Raw genomic sequence first — 17,775 nt, 5'->3', positions numbered from 1 at the left:
TGATCATTTACTTTATTCTCATTACCCAGCATGTTTAATGAAGTAGTGACATTGTCAGAAGAAAATAGATTATGGTCACTATTGGGGCCTAGGAGGTTAAAGGTTCTCAGGATAAACTTACTTGTTACTCGGGCCGTAAGGCGGCACGAGTTAAGGTTTCGGTAGCATCATGAAATTCTTTTTTATTTTTGGGGTCGCGATGGGCCGAGAGATAAGACTTCGGGCCACGAGTTATTGTTCTCGGTTTCGTTTTTTGTACTGGGCTGGTACGAGTTAAGTTTTCTGTCGTGTTATCAAATTCTTTAAATTCTCGGTCGCGTTCTTTGTTTTCGGGCCGTGAGAAGTGTTTACAATATGCGAGCCAGACGTGCGAGGCATGCGAGGCATGAACAACCCCATCATAAACTGCTAACCGTTAAGCTAACCCGGGAGCTATTTAAGCTAACCTAAGTGCTATTTAGGGTAACTGGAGTGCTCTTTAGGCTAATCTGAGTGTTTTTTAGGCTAACCTGAGTGCCTCACACGTCTGCCTCGCATGCCTCGCTCCCGGGCCTCGCTGGCTCGCAGATTGTACATCCCCGCCGTGAGGTGCCGAGTCTGAAGTTCACCACTGACGTGTCACATAAAGGATGGCAGATGCAAGACACAAATGACTAAAAATAAGACTTGTTCCAGGTTCTGCTAGAATTTATCAACTTTAACAGAAAGGGCATTCGCTAATACCTAGAGAGGTATTTTCTATTTCCAAGGGGAAGACTTTTAAACTTTATGCGATTAACAGATGCGAGGAAACTTAATCTGTTTATGTGTCTATTTTTATAGTGTCGTTTGTGCATCTTTTAACTTTCCAAGTTTTTCAACCATTCATATTTCATCTTTTCATTACTAGCACTTTAAAAATTCGAGAGGTTTTTATGTTTTTTTTTTTACTTAGCTTTCTTAGTTCCTCGAGGTTAGTTTGTTTAACCGAAAATTTGGCAGCCAAATCAGTCTATGACCCCGCGGGCCAAGATAGATAAAGATGTCTCACGTTTACTAAAGAAAAACAATCAATGTAGAAACGGTTTCTGTCTTCAAATGAAAGGTGAATAACAAATGCTTTCCCCTGAATTTCATTTAAAATATAAACAGTGAAACATTGAAAAACGTACAAGGGTAACGTACGCGTAATGCGTAACGTTACTTTAGATCCCGGAGGGGGGGGGGGGGGTACTCAACAGATGCTTGGGTAGGGAGGTACGGCCCGGGCGTTCATTAGGTCATTAGGTCATGTAGGGATACCCTGTTTAAGACAGAAAGTGATGAAATAGATACCCCGTTCAAGACAAAACACCCTGAAAACCATACCCTATCCGACCACCCGTCCCCGTTAAGGTCACATAAGGGAATACCCCGCCGGGTCTAGATCATACCGAAAATTACGATCCGTCATTGACCCGGCATCACATACATATTAGGACCGTACAAATGGTTTCTGTCTCTAAACAGAAGGTGAAAACGTAAGGATTAAAACCCGGGGGTTTTAAAAAGCGTTGGTATGACAAATGTCGTTTTCCCCTGTATTTCATTTTTACTGCAAGAAATGCAATTCTATCTGGTGATTACTTATTGCCTCACTATATCTCTGTATCTATCTATTTGGTAGCCTGCGAGCAAGCTCTCTTGGGGGTGGGGGGCGGAAGGGGGAAAGAGAATCTACCCCCAAGAGAGCTTGCTCGCAGGCTATCTGTTTGGGGGAATTGGCGATGTTGGAGGTTATCACTGCTAAAACATTGTAGGCTTACGCACCACACAGTCAAATATGACCCGAGTATAAGCTGGAAACAGCTTCTTATTTATTATAAATAAACAACGATAATCAAACCACAAATTTTGCGCCTAAGCCACAGTTCCTTAAATAAAGGATGCCCTTGTGCCCTTAGGACAGCCTGGCTGTTGTAGATAAAGAAACAAGTTTTTTTAAAAGTCAGCGAAGTATTTTCGACTGACACTTGACTTGTGGAGGTGGAGAGAGGGATGCTTAGGGAGAGGCTGGAACCAGGGATAAAGTTGTGGTATTTTGAGGGGGTGGGGGTGGGGGAAAAGACAAACAATGTTAATATTGTATTTGTAATGCTTTGCAAATGGAACAAAGTACGAAGGTGGGAGATAACAAGGAAGAGGTGAAAACCAGGAGTTGATACTAGGTATGACTACCGTGATATTCAGATCTCCTTACGCTTTCCCCTTTTAGCACACTGAGTAGCCATTATTCATCATGGACTTTTGAGTAAACTCTCTTTTCCATTCAGTTGTTTGAAAGGTGTGACTTCCTCCAACTCCCATTTTAATTGCTTTTTTATTCACTTTCTGAAGGTTAAGACCTTTGTAGGAAAGGAATATTTGGTATAATAATGACAATAGATAATTTTTATTATAATTGAAAAGTTTTTGCAAAAAAGGGGCATATATGAGCGTATAAAGCTTTCTTGGCCAAAACTTAACAAAACAACGCTCCGGATCGGACTTGCTCAGTTCTATTATATACTGGATTTTGTGTGTTGAATGTTGAGCCATATTTGCTTAAATTGCTTAAAAGCTGAATTTGAAGGATGCGTTCATCACATCAAATTGCTACTACATTTAAAAGCAAAGGCAAAATTCGTAGCAAAGTAGCTTTGGCCCCCCCTAAAATTATCACCCTCTATGGTTTACCACACAAAACCCGTTTTCATGTTAAAACTATTCAATTTTTATCCGTCCAAATTCATTACTTTCCCCTCCCCCCTCTTTGCTTGACCCCTCCCCACTCAAACAAAAGGGAAAAGAAAACGGGAAATGGGTTACACTTAACGTCAAATGAGGGAGGAGGGTCCTAAGAGAATTAGTTTTACTAAGCGGGACAGATGACATAAAAGTAAAAACGGTCACTTTGTTTTAGTATTTAAGGATTAATCTTAGAAAGGTTTCGCTTTACAGGCTCGCCAACAATGGAGTACTCATCAGAGGAACTGAATTATTTTCGAATGTGTCACATTGCTGTCAAGTTACTTCCAGAGGGACTTCGAAAGATCTTCAAACAGGAATGGGATTTTCGTTACAGCACAACTTCGTATGGACCATTGCTAGACACGGCTCGGAATGGCAACGATTTCTATTACGAAGAAACTAAACGGAAAAAGACAACAATGAATGGCCGGTTTCTGAATATAATACAGAATTGTAATTCTTCCGAGTGGGATTGCAGTTGTTTGTTTTCGGTTTTTCTTGTTTCGAACGCCATCGGCTCCACCCTTGGCCCACTGATCCACGCTGCTGTCGACGATCTACGTCTGGTAAGAAATGACGTAGCTCATATCAACAATGACGAACTCAAAGATGCTGCATTTCAAGCTTATGTGACAAGAGTGTTAAAGTGCCCCTAACCCTTCAATTTGTTTTCTTTTGGTAGATTTCCATATCTTTCAAGAACTCATTTTCGAAAAAATTTTTGAGAAATATTGAATCCTTTTGTTTTTACAAGCGCTAGAAGTGAAGGCAGTCTTGTCGATATTTTCACCTATCGTTCGCATTAGTCCCCCACTCGGCCAAATATGGAGCGTGACGTAAGAAAAGGACATCGTGCAAAAATATCCGAAGATTCGCGGTAATGCTTCAATTGTAAACAGAGAAAATGGTTGGAAATTGTGTGGTTTTTGGATGGAACAACTCTCAAAATGTAGAGAAAGGAATCAGCATGCATAAGATTCCTTCTGATAACGATGCGAGGCCTTTTCTTACGTCACAGCGAAGAAAGTGTCGCTTCCCATTGGCTCGTTCCTAATGAGCCCACGAGACAAAAAATTGTCCAGCGGGGCTTAAAGGGCGCAAAAATTCAAAAATTTCAGTAACTTTAAGCGCTCGTAAAAAAAAAAGGATTCAATATTTCTGAAAAAAAATTTCGAAAATGAGTTCTTCACAGAAATGGAAATCTACCAAAAGAAAACAAATTGAAGGGTTAGGGGCACTTTAAACGCATTTACAAGTTTGGGTCTTCCCGTTCATGCGATCGAGGACGTCAAAAACCAATCAGGGTTTCCCACGGAAGAAGTCAAAGACTTGAAGAAGAGAATTGATGTTCTCAAGACCGAACTGGACCAAACAAAGACTGAACTGGATCAAGTAAAATCTGACCTGGATACGACAACAAACGCCCTACAGAAAACGCAAGTTGGCTTATCCTCTGTAAAAGAGGAAAACAAGGTTCTCACACAGGAAATTAATTCCAAGATTGAATCATTTTCCTCTTTACCGTTTATGCCACCTCATGACATTATCAGGCGTTCCAGTGACATTAAAAGGATTACAAACAAGATGCAAGAACTTTATGACGGGAGTAATGACAAAGTTAGCACCATTTATCTGTCTGGAAATCCTGGATGTGGCAAAAGTCAACTTGCCCGTCAAATTGGAGATGATTTCTACAATTTCAAATCACGACACTCGGACACGGGTCTTACGTTTGTTGCTACCCTGAACGCTAAAACTCTTGAGACCCTTGCTGACTCGTACGTTGCCCTGGCTAAGAGGTTAGGAATAACAGAGTATGCAATTACTGAGATGGAGAAATCGAAAACATCTAACCCTGCCGACACCATTAAGAAGGCGATGTCCATGATTCCTTCAAAGGTTGCCAAGTTTAAAAGCTGGTTGATAATTGTGGATGGTGTTGTTGATTTGCCCATGGTCCGAAGCTACCTGCCCCAGACTGCAAGTAATGAGTGGGGTCACGGTCAGTTGTTGATTACAACTCAAGACAGCACTGCAATTCCCTCGAATGCTCCTCTGACTTACCATGAATCACTCAGTCAAGGAATGCAGCCGGATGATGCAATGGAACTATTAAAGCGAGTGTCGCAGATTTCTGATCAACAGCATGTAGAGGTGGTTGCCGAGGTTCTTGAGTATCAACCGCTTTCCTTGGCAGCTGCTGCCTATTTTGTGCAAAGCATTATCAGCGGTGGTTCTCCAAATTTCAGATGGAAAGATTACCTGAAAATTTTACGTCAAGGTCAACTAGAAGCAACTGAAGAGACTCTTGCAACCCAGAATCCGGCATATTCGGAAACCATGACGTCTGCAGTAAAAATGGCAATACAAAGAGCAATGGACACCAATGACGTCATTCGCCAGACCTTCTTGTTTCTTTCAATGTGTGCTTCAGAATCGATCGCAGTAGACATTGTGGTGGACTTTGTAGCGGCTAGCGCAAACGGCCACACAATCAAAGAGTTAATAAAAGCAGACATCTTGAAATCTTCCCTGCTTGTTAAAGACGAATGCTCTACGTTTATACGGTTGCATAACATTGTCCACGATGCACTGACAGCAGTTGATATCTTTGATTCCGATTCACAGAGGCATCATTGTATTGCGACAGCAATAAATGTTTTTGAAAGCCATCTTAAAGAATGTTTGTCAACAGCTGGCTATGGAAATGTTCAGTTACGAAAAGTTGCCTTACACAGCAGAGTTTTTTGTGACATTGCTTTTCGTAACAATAACAATACAATTGTCACCTCCTTTATTGATCGTGAGAAAGTTATTTCATGTATCAGGTACTCTGCCAAAGCCTGCTGGTTTCTCTCTCAGCTAAAACACGCAAGCAGATTTTGCGAAATTGTTTGTGATTTGATTAAAAACGACGCTTCCACAGAAATCGAGTCCTCCAAAGTAAAATCAAAGATTTTTAAGCTACGTGGAGACATAGCTTTTGACATGCACGATTTTATTTCAGCATTATTTTATCACGAAGAAGCTTTAAAAATCAACAGAACGATTTATGGTGAGGAACATCTGAAGGTTGCTAGTAGTTATAACTTCATGGCATGTATTCATGACGCAATGCGACAACATGATATGGCTAAGGAGCTTGGCAGCAAGGTACAGGTGATCTGTGAGAAAAACGCGACAAAGAAGATGCAAGAACACAAACATGCGGCCAACAACTATCACACTTTGGCAATTGCTTACAGCATAATTGGACAAGACGAAAAAGCTATAGAATGTGACCAAAAGGCGTTAAACATTAGAGAGAAGATTCATGGAGAAGAACACGGTGATGTGGCACACAGCTATTACAACTTGGCAATTGATTACGGGAATATTGGAATGTACGAACAAGCTATAGAATGTAACAAAAAGGCGCTTAACATTAAGGAGAAGATTCATGGAGAGGAACACGGTGATGTGGCAGACAGCTATCACAGCTTGTCACTTCATTATGGTAAAATTGGACAAGACAAAAAAGCTATTGAGTGTGACCAAAAGGCCTTAAACATTAGAGAGAAGATTCATGGAGAAGAACACGGTGATGTGGCAGACAGCTATCACAGCTTGTCAGTTCATTACCGTAAAATTGGACAAGACAAAAAAGCTATTGAGTGTGACCAAAAGGCCTTAAACATTAGAGAGAAGATTCATGGAGAAGAACACGGTGATGTGGGAGACAGCTATTACAACTTGGCAATTGATTACAGTAATGTTGGAAAGTACGAACAAGCTAAAGAATGTGACATAAAGGCGTTAAACATTAGAGAGAAGATTCATGGAGAGGAACACGTTGATGTGGCCTGGAGCTATTACAACTTGGCATGTGACTACAGGAAAATTAAAAAGCACGAACAAGCTATAGAATGTGACACAAAGGCGCTAAACATTAGAGAGAAGATTCATGGAGAGGAACACGGTGATGTGACAGACAGCTATCACAACTTGGCAGTTGATTACAGGAATATTGGAAAGTACGAACAAGCTATAGAATGTGACACAAAGGCCCTAAACATTAGAGAGAAGATTCATGGAGAGGAACACGGTGATGTGGCAGACAGCTATCACAACTTGGCAGTTGATTACGGGAATATTGGAAAGTACTACCAAGCTATAGAATGTGACATAAAGGCGTTAAACATTAGAGAGAAGATTCATGGAGAGGAACACGTTGATGTGGCCTGGAGCTATTACAACTTGGCAAGTGACTACAGGAAAATTGGAAAGCACGAACAAGCTATAGAATGTGACATAAAGGCGCTAAACATTAGAGAGAAGATTCATGGAGAGGAACACGGTGATGTGGCCTGGAGCTATCACAACTTGGCAGTTGATTACAGGAATATTGGAAAGCACGAACAAGCAAAAGAATGTTATAATAAGGCGCTAAACATTAGAGAGAAGATGGGGGTGTCAGCTAAATCAACCTGAACTAAAGTAACTCTGGAGAGTATGAGCTGAATTAAACATGTAAGAAGAAGGAGCCTAGAATAAGAAAAAATACAGTACCGATACATTAGAAAACAAGACGAGGTCAAAGCAAAGCACGAGAAAACGGAGAAGATGAAAGGAGAAAGAGCGTGCTTTATCAGTCGACTGTGGAAAAGCTAACCTCCTCGCCGATTAAAAGATGTTCCCAAGACATGACCTTAAAGGCATTTCAATTTAACATTTTGTTACTACTTTCTAGTTAAAGCAATCAAAAGGTGACTTGTACAGAAAAAACTGGTCCGTTTGACATCTCTGTTCTTGCATTGTCACACGCAAAGGAAGATGCGGATGCTAGATCTGATAAGAAGAGTAATCATGTGCACCAGGTGACTGTGTCCCTTTAAGGACGGTGCCTACTTTTTCTACTGTGCATACGTTCTGCGCATCTTTAGATGGTCCGAGAAAGTCGCATTTCTTATCGGCGATGCCTGGTAAAACTGAGATATTTTTGTGCGGTTTATAAGTACGCGGGAAATGCAGATCGTGGCAAGGGTTATTGGGATATTAAAAGAAAATTTGGGGTAACCACGCATTTTTCAGAGATAAGTAAGCTACAATTTGGGAAAAAATGGTATACATCGCTTTGTATTTTAGCACCTTTCAGAATTTTCGTTGCCTTATTATCCATAAAAAAGTGTATAATTTCCCCCCAAATTTCTTTTTGGATTCCAATAGTCCTTGCTAAGATGCTTTTCCCGCATAGTTATAAACTGTGCAAAAAGACATCTGTATTAGTAGGCAACGTCCTTAATGAAGTCATAAACTTGAAACTGTGTTGCCTCTGTTGTTGCCTCTAGCATTGTCGTGAATAAGAAAGTCACGTGACTGTTGTAGGAAGAGTTGTGTGATGTTTAGGCATTGTATAATGTTAAGGCGTTATCTTTACTTTTCCATAATTTCTCTATCTATCCATCATCCATCCATCCATCCATCCATCTACCTACCTTCGCAATAGGCTTCTTCCAAAATATTAAATTTCAACTTGATATCTAGGTCCAGAGGACACAAACACAGAAATTAATAAACATGATTATTCAGTTTTTGTTTTGTGTGTGTCCTCTTGGCCTTGTTTTCAAGCTCAATTTTGATATATCGAAAGAGGCTTATTGGCAAATCCTTGCAGTTAAAGGGGCTAGGTCACGCAATTTGGGGGCATTTTAACACGTTTACACTCGTAATAGAATTGAATGAATCCTCAAAACCGCTTAATGCTTTAGAAAAACACAACAAAAACAAGGAAGCTTAAAAGGAGTTTGTATGGGCAAACGTAGACAAGATTAAAAGAGATTTGCGGTATGAAAGTATGATCTATAATGTTCAGGAATTGTCTTTATATGTTATGTGGCCATGATTTCATCTATGAATAAATTTTGTATCGCCATTTTCTCGTTTAGAGCTCATAATCAACGAAAATGCACGCGAGCACCCAAAACACTGTGACCTTGGTCCTTTAAGCAATCAGGCATTGCTGTTATTTGCAGAAAACGTCAAAGTGAAATTTAAAAGGCATCGGATAAGCTATTTATTGAGCTTATTGTTTTTTATTTACTTTCATCATTCGCACATTGCGTCGCTATGATTCTAAAACCTATATTCTCTAATTTAAATTTATTTTTTTTTTGTAGTCCAATGCAAAACTTTTTGACAAGCTACAGGACTACGATTTTATTCTGACATTTTCATCATAAGTAACTAGTTCACAACTGAACTTTTTTCAAGCAACATGTTTAGAGAGGTTTTCGCAAATTTTTGCTTGTGACATTGTATTTTTTGTACAAAGCTTCATGTATATAAGTTTCAATTCACTTGTAATTGTCAGGGAAGAAAATTACAGTTTGTCTTATTTCCCTCAGATTTTTTAGATCATAGAATCGTAACTACAGTCGACTCCCGATAACTCGAACCCTCGCTAACTGGAACCTCGCGCTAACTCGAACCAATTTTCCTTTCCTTTCAGGTCATTTTCTATATAATTTTACCCTCGATAACTCGAACTCCCGATAACTCGAACCTTTTTCAATTTCCCTTGAAGGTTCGAGTTATCGGGAGTCGACTCTACTATCTTTTTAATTAGCTCACAACTGAAATTAACGTTGAAGAGAAGTAACAACCTGCGTTTTAAAACCGTTAGAGCTGTTTTCAATGGAACTTGTTCGCGCCCTTGTTTTGTTGCCCCAATACAGACCATGTGACCCTACTCTGGGAATAGTCTATTAAATTCGTCATATTCAAGTGGCATGCTTTCTTCACTTCAAAAATGACAAAGAATCGTTTCTGCTGAAAATGTCAAGTAGTTTGTAATGGGCAATTAGTGCATAGGCAGGATGCAAAGAAAGTCAGCATTGCAGCTTGCCCTTCGGGCAAGCTGTGGCTAGCATGTGCTAGCCCGAAAGTCATTTTAACTAGCCCGGAAAAAAACAATCATAAGACGCTAAAGTAGTATTAATTTATTCACTACCCGTTTTAATTAGATAATTATTAATTACACGACTAGTTAATTAGCTAGCTGCTTTATTAATAACTGATAATCCACCATAATTTAACGAAAACTTAACACATTGGCACAATGATTAACTCTTAATTTTTGGTCGTGGATGTCTTTGCCTTTCTTTCATTACAAATGTCAACTGGTAATTAAATGATGGAGTAAAGAATTAAGGTGAAACAAGCGGGAAGAAGTTCCAAAAAACTTGCAATTGTTTTTCCTAAACATACTATAACGCATCTAACTGACTAGTTAACCTCTATAATTTCTACATGTTAATTAACTAGAAGCTGTATTTCCTAACTGTTCAAAGTCTCATTACATTTTGTAATCATTAGAACATACTTGAACCAGATACTAAAAGTAAAAGGTCTCATGAAGAAACCAGTGATGAATATGTATGAATCTCAGCACGTGCAACACGTGGTGACTAACGTACATATGCATCTTGCAATTTGTAATTAATCTACACACATCTTCTGAGAAAAACTAGATTGAAACTAAACAAATTCCCACTAGACACGCTAACACAACAACGAGGAAAGCTGCCGACAGCAGCGCAATCAGAACTTGATCGTGCATTTTGCCGCCAAAAAATATTTCCCGCCAGAAAATGTCTTCAGCTGAAAGGAGCTCTTTTATCAACTGAAAAGTTCACTGCTAATCGTAACTTTTTGCATAAAACTTGACATCCTTCATCATGTTTTTGCTTCTCATACAAAAGTATTACTTTAAGTAGATTAGCTTTCTGCCAAAAAAAAGTTTGGCTGTCAGATTTCACGCGAAAGCAGTAAGTGCCATGTCACGCATCAGTGCCGTCGTAAACAAAATTATGCAAATTTCTGGTGAAATGAACATCTTTAGATCTTGTCAACTTTGACAAAGGTTTCAAAGGAAACAAAATTGTTTCATTTTCGCAATGGACATCTGATAGAAAGCAATAGGACCTGATCGATAAATTTTCATCAACTGTTAGTACATACCATGTAGAATTTATTACACGTGACAATGCAAAAACCATGAACGAAACTGAATTTACCGGAGTACAGGATCAAAGCCTTTTTGGTACGTTGATTGAATAATAAAGCATAATAAAATAATACAGACAACTAGCTTTCTTTGAAATAATTCTTATTTAGCAAGAGTAAGTCATATTTCATTTTTTTTTTTTGCTTGAAGATTGCATGGACAAGACTACAAGGAAAAATTTCACGCATTTAAATCTTACATGTCAGGCATGAAATGTAATGCGATACTTTTTTCAAAAGATTTCCCTTTGTGAGATAAGCTTGAAAAACGGCTTTCGGCTCACATAAATCTACCTGGAAGTTAAAAAAGTATGTCTTACAGTAATTTTTTTAATTTTAATTCCCAAAAAACTTCACTTGCCCGTCGGGCAAGTGATGGTCAGAATCCACTAGCCCGATCGCAAAATCCACTAGCCTCGGACTATCGGACACGACTTTCTTTGCACGCTGATAGGGAGAATAAAGCCTATTAAAGGAGCAGTGTCGCAGCCGAGTATGGGCAGTGACGGCCCTCAAAACCAAAACCACTGTAACCACTCTTGCCAATCAAAATTGGCGTAAACAGCGCAACGAACCAATCAAAACTAGAAGCAAATGCGCTTAACCGGTGCCAAGCTAAGCGGAGAGAAACGCGTGCGAAAAAGGCTCGATTTTTGTAGCCAAGCACGCAGCGAAGTAAAGCAAAACGGAGGCAAATGCTAAATTAGCTCAGCGCTCGATATTCGACAGTAAATGAAAACCGCTCTAATAACCTGTTTTGCTTTGAAAGTAATTAGTTCTACACCAAAAGTAGGTTTAAAAGTAGGTTAACTATGCTGTTTCAGATAGTAGTACTGTAGGAATATGCGCGGTATAGCTATGACCCCAATCGGATCAACTCTAGCTCATATTAGAGTTCCTTTATTGGTTTTGATTACTTTTCGTTCAATTTCGGCCCTTTTCTGAAATTATGGAAGATCCAGAAATCTAAGATGGCTACCATTTGGTAATCATGGCCTAATCATGGCGTCATATGACGTCACCATTTCACAGTGGACCGCAAAGGCGACATCTTTGGACGTATTATCTATCCCCCAAGTGTTACTTTTATAACTTTTGTACTATCAAAGTTATTGGTGGGGGGGGGGGGGGGGCGGAATCCAGGCCACCCCCCTCCCTCCAGACCGGCCCCAGAAGAGAGAAAAAAGCCCGGTCTTGATACGGTTGAACCAGCCTCGGCGTATCACTTTCGTTACCCACTGTTCTTACTGTTTACATATAATGCCCCGCAGAGCCAGCGAAACGGATTTATGAGATACCCACTTGCAGTACTAAAATTCAGCCTGATGTGTATGTCACAACGCCACTACATCAACTGACCAACTGTGAGTTTCAAACCTACTTGAGAGACAACTTGTCCCTAAAGACTACCTTGCTTTGAAAGAATGCTGGTCTTCAATACCGATATCTTTTCTGGCTTTTCGTTTCCTTCCTTTTCAGTTCATTTCTTTTAATTTCTGTTTCCCTTTTTTTTTCCTTTTTTCAGTTTCCCTTTTTTTTCGGTTTTTCCTTTCTTGACTTTTTTGTCTTTTCTTCTCGTTGCTTGGAGTTTCTTTTATTTTATTCAGTTTCATATCTTCTACTATTTCCCTTTCTTTTCTTTTTGTTTATTTTATTTTTGGTCCTGCTTTTTCTTTTCATTAAGTTTATTTTCCTTTATTTTTTCTTTCATTTCTTTTATTTAGCCTTTTATTTAGCCTTTTCTACATATAGGGACTATACGGGAAGGTTCTGCGGGGCTCCAGGTATATAAAAGGAAGGGACTTCACGAGCCGAATTATAGAAAAGGGTAGAGAAACGCGTACGTAATCCAAAATATCTCGAACAAACCCGTTGTAGGTATGAGAAGGCCTGAAACGGGGCAGTACCATTTCCTACGAAAGATATATGAAAGGGTTACCTTTCCTGTCAAAAATGACATATAAAAGGGTAATGGTTTGAACCTCGGGAAGAGTCTCCTTGTATAGAAGTTTCTTGAACGTTATATGTTATCTAACAAAGCAGGTTACAATAAAATGGCTAATTCCTTTTATACAATGAACTGTGTAAAGCTCGCGTTTTGATTGGTCTAGAGGAGTGTGTGATTAGAGTATAGACGCACGATTGACGTCATCGAGTGGTGTGACCGGCGCACGTGATCAGAGTCTAGAGTCCAGCCAGAGCGACTGGTCAACAAAGTTTTGCAAACTGTTTTTGCGAGTAGCGGACAAACACAGGCAAATTTTCTCAGGAAAGGAAAACTGTTCAATAAAAAATTGGACAAAGACCGTTGAGAGTGACCTCAACCAGGATAGGAAAGCTAGAACTTTGTTGTGACGTGAAAAGTAAGCAAATATTTGTCAAAATATGTCGCCGATAGAAATCCGGTTATGGCGAGTAATCGATTACAGATCGCAGTGAAGCGACTTACATGCTGTGATATTTTGAGGTCAGGATTTCCTTCTGGAATAAAGGTTAGTTTCGAAAATATTGTTAGTGAAATTCTTTCGGATTATACTCTAATTTAGAAGATCACAATTGCATGTGTGTAGTAGTCCAAAACTGAGTTTGCTGGAAAGTTTTTGACTCAGCTCAGGCGGCTCAGGCAACGCGATGCTCGCTCACGAAATGTGTTGAAATGTCTTGGTTATTGTATAAAACAAATATATTCCATTTTGCCGTGGGTCTGTACTCTGATAACGCACAAAGGACGTCAAAACGTGGTGAGAACATCAGTCACGCTACTCGCCTGCGGCTCGTAGCCTACTTCTTTGTTCTCACCACGTTTTGACGTCATCTGTGCGTTATCAGAGTACAGACGCACGGCAAAATGGAATCTATTTGTTAAATAACATATTTCAGTTGTCATAGCCATTTTGTATCTTTTTCGCCACCTCCTGCCTGATCCGCCGTTAGAATTCATCTGCCGTCTATATTTTACAATAAAATGGCACTCTTTTCTTTTATGTTCTAAATGACGGCTGAGAGAATTAACTCTACAGTGTATGTTGAAGTGCTTAGTGAAGCAATGAGTTTCCCATCGAGTGTTAGTAAGGAAACGGCAGACCGCACAAGGAAAAAAAATCGAGCCCACGGCCGCCATATTTGATCAGTGTTGCTCTGCCGACTGAGCTACGAGGCCAGACGAGAGCGAGTGCGAGCAGCACAATATTCATTGTTCTTTCCTATTGTTTATTTTGTTTGACCACGCATAGGCAATTACTTTACCTATCTTGAGGTTTCAGTTTTTTAACATAATACTCAGTTGAGGACGGTGCCTACTAATAGAGAAGTATTTTTGCGCGGTTGATGACTATGTGGGCAGAGCAGATCTTAGCAACGGCTATTGGAATCCGAAAAGACAATTGTGGGTAACCACGTAATTTTTAGAGATAATTAACCAACAATTATTTAAAAAAAAAAAATACAAAGCAATGTATGGCGTTTTATTTCCAAATTGAAACTTTATTATCTCTGAAAAATGCATGATTACCCTCAAAGTTCTTTTTTGGATACCAAGAGCACTTGTTAAGTTATGCTTTCTCCGCATAGTTTTAAACCGCGCAAAAATATCCCTGTATTAGTAGGCACCACACATAGGAAACTCGAGTATCTCGAGATGCGCAGAGCGTATGCGCAGTAACAAAAGAAGGCACCGTTATAAACGGATAATAAACCAAACTTTGTTTGAACTAAATCCCAACCCAAGTCCTCGTAAATGACTCGTCCCTAGTCGCCTTTCTTGTCTTTGGGGAGCAGCGCTTACCAGGGTAAACGACCTTCGCGTAAAAAGGCAGCTGAGATGACTGAGGATGAATCGGTCGGGTGCAGTGTGTGATCTCCCATTATCATAAATTATCGAACATTTTAAAAACACAACTAGACAGCCAAAAATATACGATAATTTAAAGAGACTGCAACATTTAATAGCAAATGTGACTGGGGAATGCTGAGCTCGGCTTGAAATATCCCTCTTGGAAAAAGGAGAGTTGCAAGCCGGAGCTGGAGCTCACAGGCTTTGAGATGGGAAGCAGTTGTCCACCGAGAAGTATCAAGTCTCGTTCACAGATGTTGACAGTGAATACACAGATTTTGGTGACTGCCAAATGTCCAATCTTCTGTAAGATTTCCGAAGTTTCTGTAAAGATCACTGGCGATCTTAGTGATGTTATAAGATTAAGCTGTGCTATTTCTTCACTGCGAGATCACTGTGGGTTCGCCTGTAGTGTAGTGGTTATCACTTCTGCCTTGAATGCAGGAGACTGGGCTTTGAGTCCGATTCATCCCGATTCATCCCCAGTCGTCTCATAATAATTGTCTGCTTATATTTTGATCTTTGTTGCCGCTGTTGTTGCTGCTGATGATGTGATGTCCTTTTCCTTTCCTATTGTTTGTTGTTGTTGTTGGTTGTTTGTTTGTATGTTGTTTTCTTGTGTGTGTGTGTGTGTGTGTTTTTTTTGTTTTTATTTATTTATCTATTTATTTATTTTTTGTTCTGTTCTTCTTTTATTAAGCTTGTTCTGTTTAGATTTCTTGCTCGGTTCAGTATATCTCTAACATACCTTAATTTACTCAAATGTAATTTTCTCTTGTACATTAATCCTAGGCTCTACAAACATTTCTTACATTTATATCTCAATAAAGCTTAGTGTCATTTCTTTGTTTACTTAAAAGTAGGTGGTGGTCAACTAGAAAGCCTTTGCTACTTTGACCACCACACACATTTTATAATTTGCACTGTTTTTATTTTTATCTTGTAATCATCTGTTGTAATACTTTTCTTTCTATGTTAATGTTGTGTAAATAGTGTAAGAAATAAATGAGCCGGTGAACCATGCATATATTCACATACTACGGTCTGGACACGTCCTAGACAGCGTATGGCTGCAAGACTGTCGTCGAGCATTTAGCAATCCGAAATCGGTGACGTTCATCTGTGTTTATTTAGCATGATAGGCTTGTTACCATTTGACTTCCCAAATCTCAACAGGGAATTGTTCTACTGAGTCCGGTCGTATTTTGTAGAAGTGTTCTTTGAGACATTAGTCAATGTTGCAAATTTTGCAAATAATTTTGTTTCGGCGTCAGCACCTCCCCACTCTATGGTTTTGTCGTAGATGGTATTCTATTCCTGCTGATGTTACCTGACACATTCTCTATTGTAATTAAATCTATATTTAGCCTCCCTCGCAGACGCTCTTTTGGCTCGTCACGCAATCTTTTCTGGTTGTGGAGGAATCATGGTGTTCTAGGCTAATGTCGCTGTAGCTCTCTAGCTCTTAGGCATATACAGTGGCAAAAAAATGATTGATTGACTGACTGACTGACTGACTGACTGACTGATTGATTGATTGACTGACTGGTTGATTGAGTGATTGATTGGTTGATTGATTGATTAAGTACATCTGTCTATAGGCCATGCACTTATCCACAAAGTAAAGGAACGCCAAATACACTGAAAAAAATGAGGGTTTGTATAACGAATCTGTATACATCACGTGTATGGTGACATTTACTGACGGATGGGACATCGATGTACAAGGACTGTAGAATGACCAGTATTGGTTTGATTCCTTAGCTTGTACTTATGTATACGGAATCCTGGTACAAGTGTATAAAACCCAGGGTAAAATCCGCTTATTTTCTTGGCATACCCCGACGTATACTGATCATCATATGGATCTCATACTCATGCCATGTCCTTATATTTTCCGTATACGACTCAGTTGTGTACTGACTGTGTGCGCTTTCTTGTCTGAGGCTCAAACGTGACTCATTAGAGATACTTATAACATTTGTGACCACTTGTGAGTGAAGGAATTGTAGACTTGCCTGACGGAGTGGCCAAATTTTGTGCTCTTTCTCTAATGTCGATTTTCGACATACTATGTTGTAGAATGTAAAAAAAGAGCACGCGTTCGCTTCCAAAGAATCCAGGAAAAATCCAGTTTGGAGGTAGTGTTCGTTAGTTATTATTATTTTGTCGCCCGTTTCTTTGAACTGTTTCTAGCTGTTCCCAAAACTAAGAAATCCCCGCATTTTTGCAACTGCCATTTATCATTATCACTCTCCTCTAAATACAGCTTTGCACTTTTTCTACCACAGTACTAAAGAGCAAGATTAAAGTAACATTACTGTTATTCTACATTCTGCAGGGAGACGTTTGGTTTCTGACTTTCATCGTGTGTCTTCGAGCTGCGTACGGAATCGAAAGTTGTACATGCAAACTTTACTGAGAACTCTGCTTAACAAACTTGATGGTTTAACGTGTCCTGAATCCAAGAAGTACAAATAGGCAGATAAAGGAAGAGGTTGTTTTTCTATTAAGTCAGAATTTTCGGAGCAATGGAAAAAACGGTCGGCCTCTGGAGGTGCAAAGGAAATAGGCCTTATCACGGTTTTCGACGCCATTTTGACGAATAGGCAATCACGTCTTGAAATAACAGTGTCCGACACCAAATAATTTTCATAAAACATCGCTTCTGAAAAATTCATGAATTAGAAACTTTTGGCACTAGGAAAAGGATTTTACAGAAAAAAACTGAGGAATGTAGCTGTGCTAGAAAGCATCTAGTTGCGTTTTGACATTTCCATACATTTGTCTGTATAGCGAACCAGCCGTGAACTGCTGTTAAAAATAGTTCGCGGGAAAAAAATACAGGGAAATGTATGGAAAGTTCAAAACACGACTGGACGCTTTCTGGTACAACTACATCCCTCCAATTGTTTTTCTTAAAATCCTTTTCCTAGTGCCAAAAGTTTCCAATTCATGAAGTTTTCAGAAGTCATGTCTTATGAAAATTATTTGACATCGGATTTCCATACAAACACTGTTATTTCAAGACGTGTTTGCCTACTCGTCAAAATGGCGTCGTAAACCGTGATAAGGTCTATTACCGTCCATTTGCACAATAGTTCCATTTCTGTTGTGTTGCCTTCTTGTGACATCACGTACGTTTTTTGATT

General features: G+C 39.4%; 1 protein-coding gene across 1 annotated transcript in view; it reads left to right on the top strand.

Moving 5' to 3' along the window:
• The window catches only part of LOC146471370 (uncharacterized), a 39,935-nt gene extending 30,805 nt beyond the window's left edge, over positions 1-9,130 (top strand). The window contains exon 5 of the mRNA XM_085120982.1: positions 7,914-9,130. The gene's annotated coding sequence lies outside the window, so the exon portion shown is untranslated. The remainder of the gene's footprint in view (positions 1-7,913) is intronic.
• The last annotated feature ends 8,645 nt before the right edge of the window (positions 9,131-17,775 follow it).

The sequence above is a fragment of the Pavona decussata genome, unplaced genomic scaffold (assembly GCF_977016875.1).
Source record: "Pavona decussata unplaced genomic scaffold, jaPavDecu1.1 SCAFFOLD_105, whole genome shotgun sequence".
Classification (NCBI taxonomy): domain Eukaryota; kingdom Metazoa; phylum Cnidaria; class Anthozoa; order Scleractinia; family Agariciidae; genus Pavona; species Pavona decussata.
This window is presented reverse-complemented; position numbering and strand designations above follow the sequence as displayed.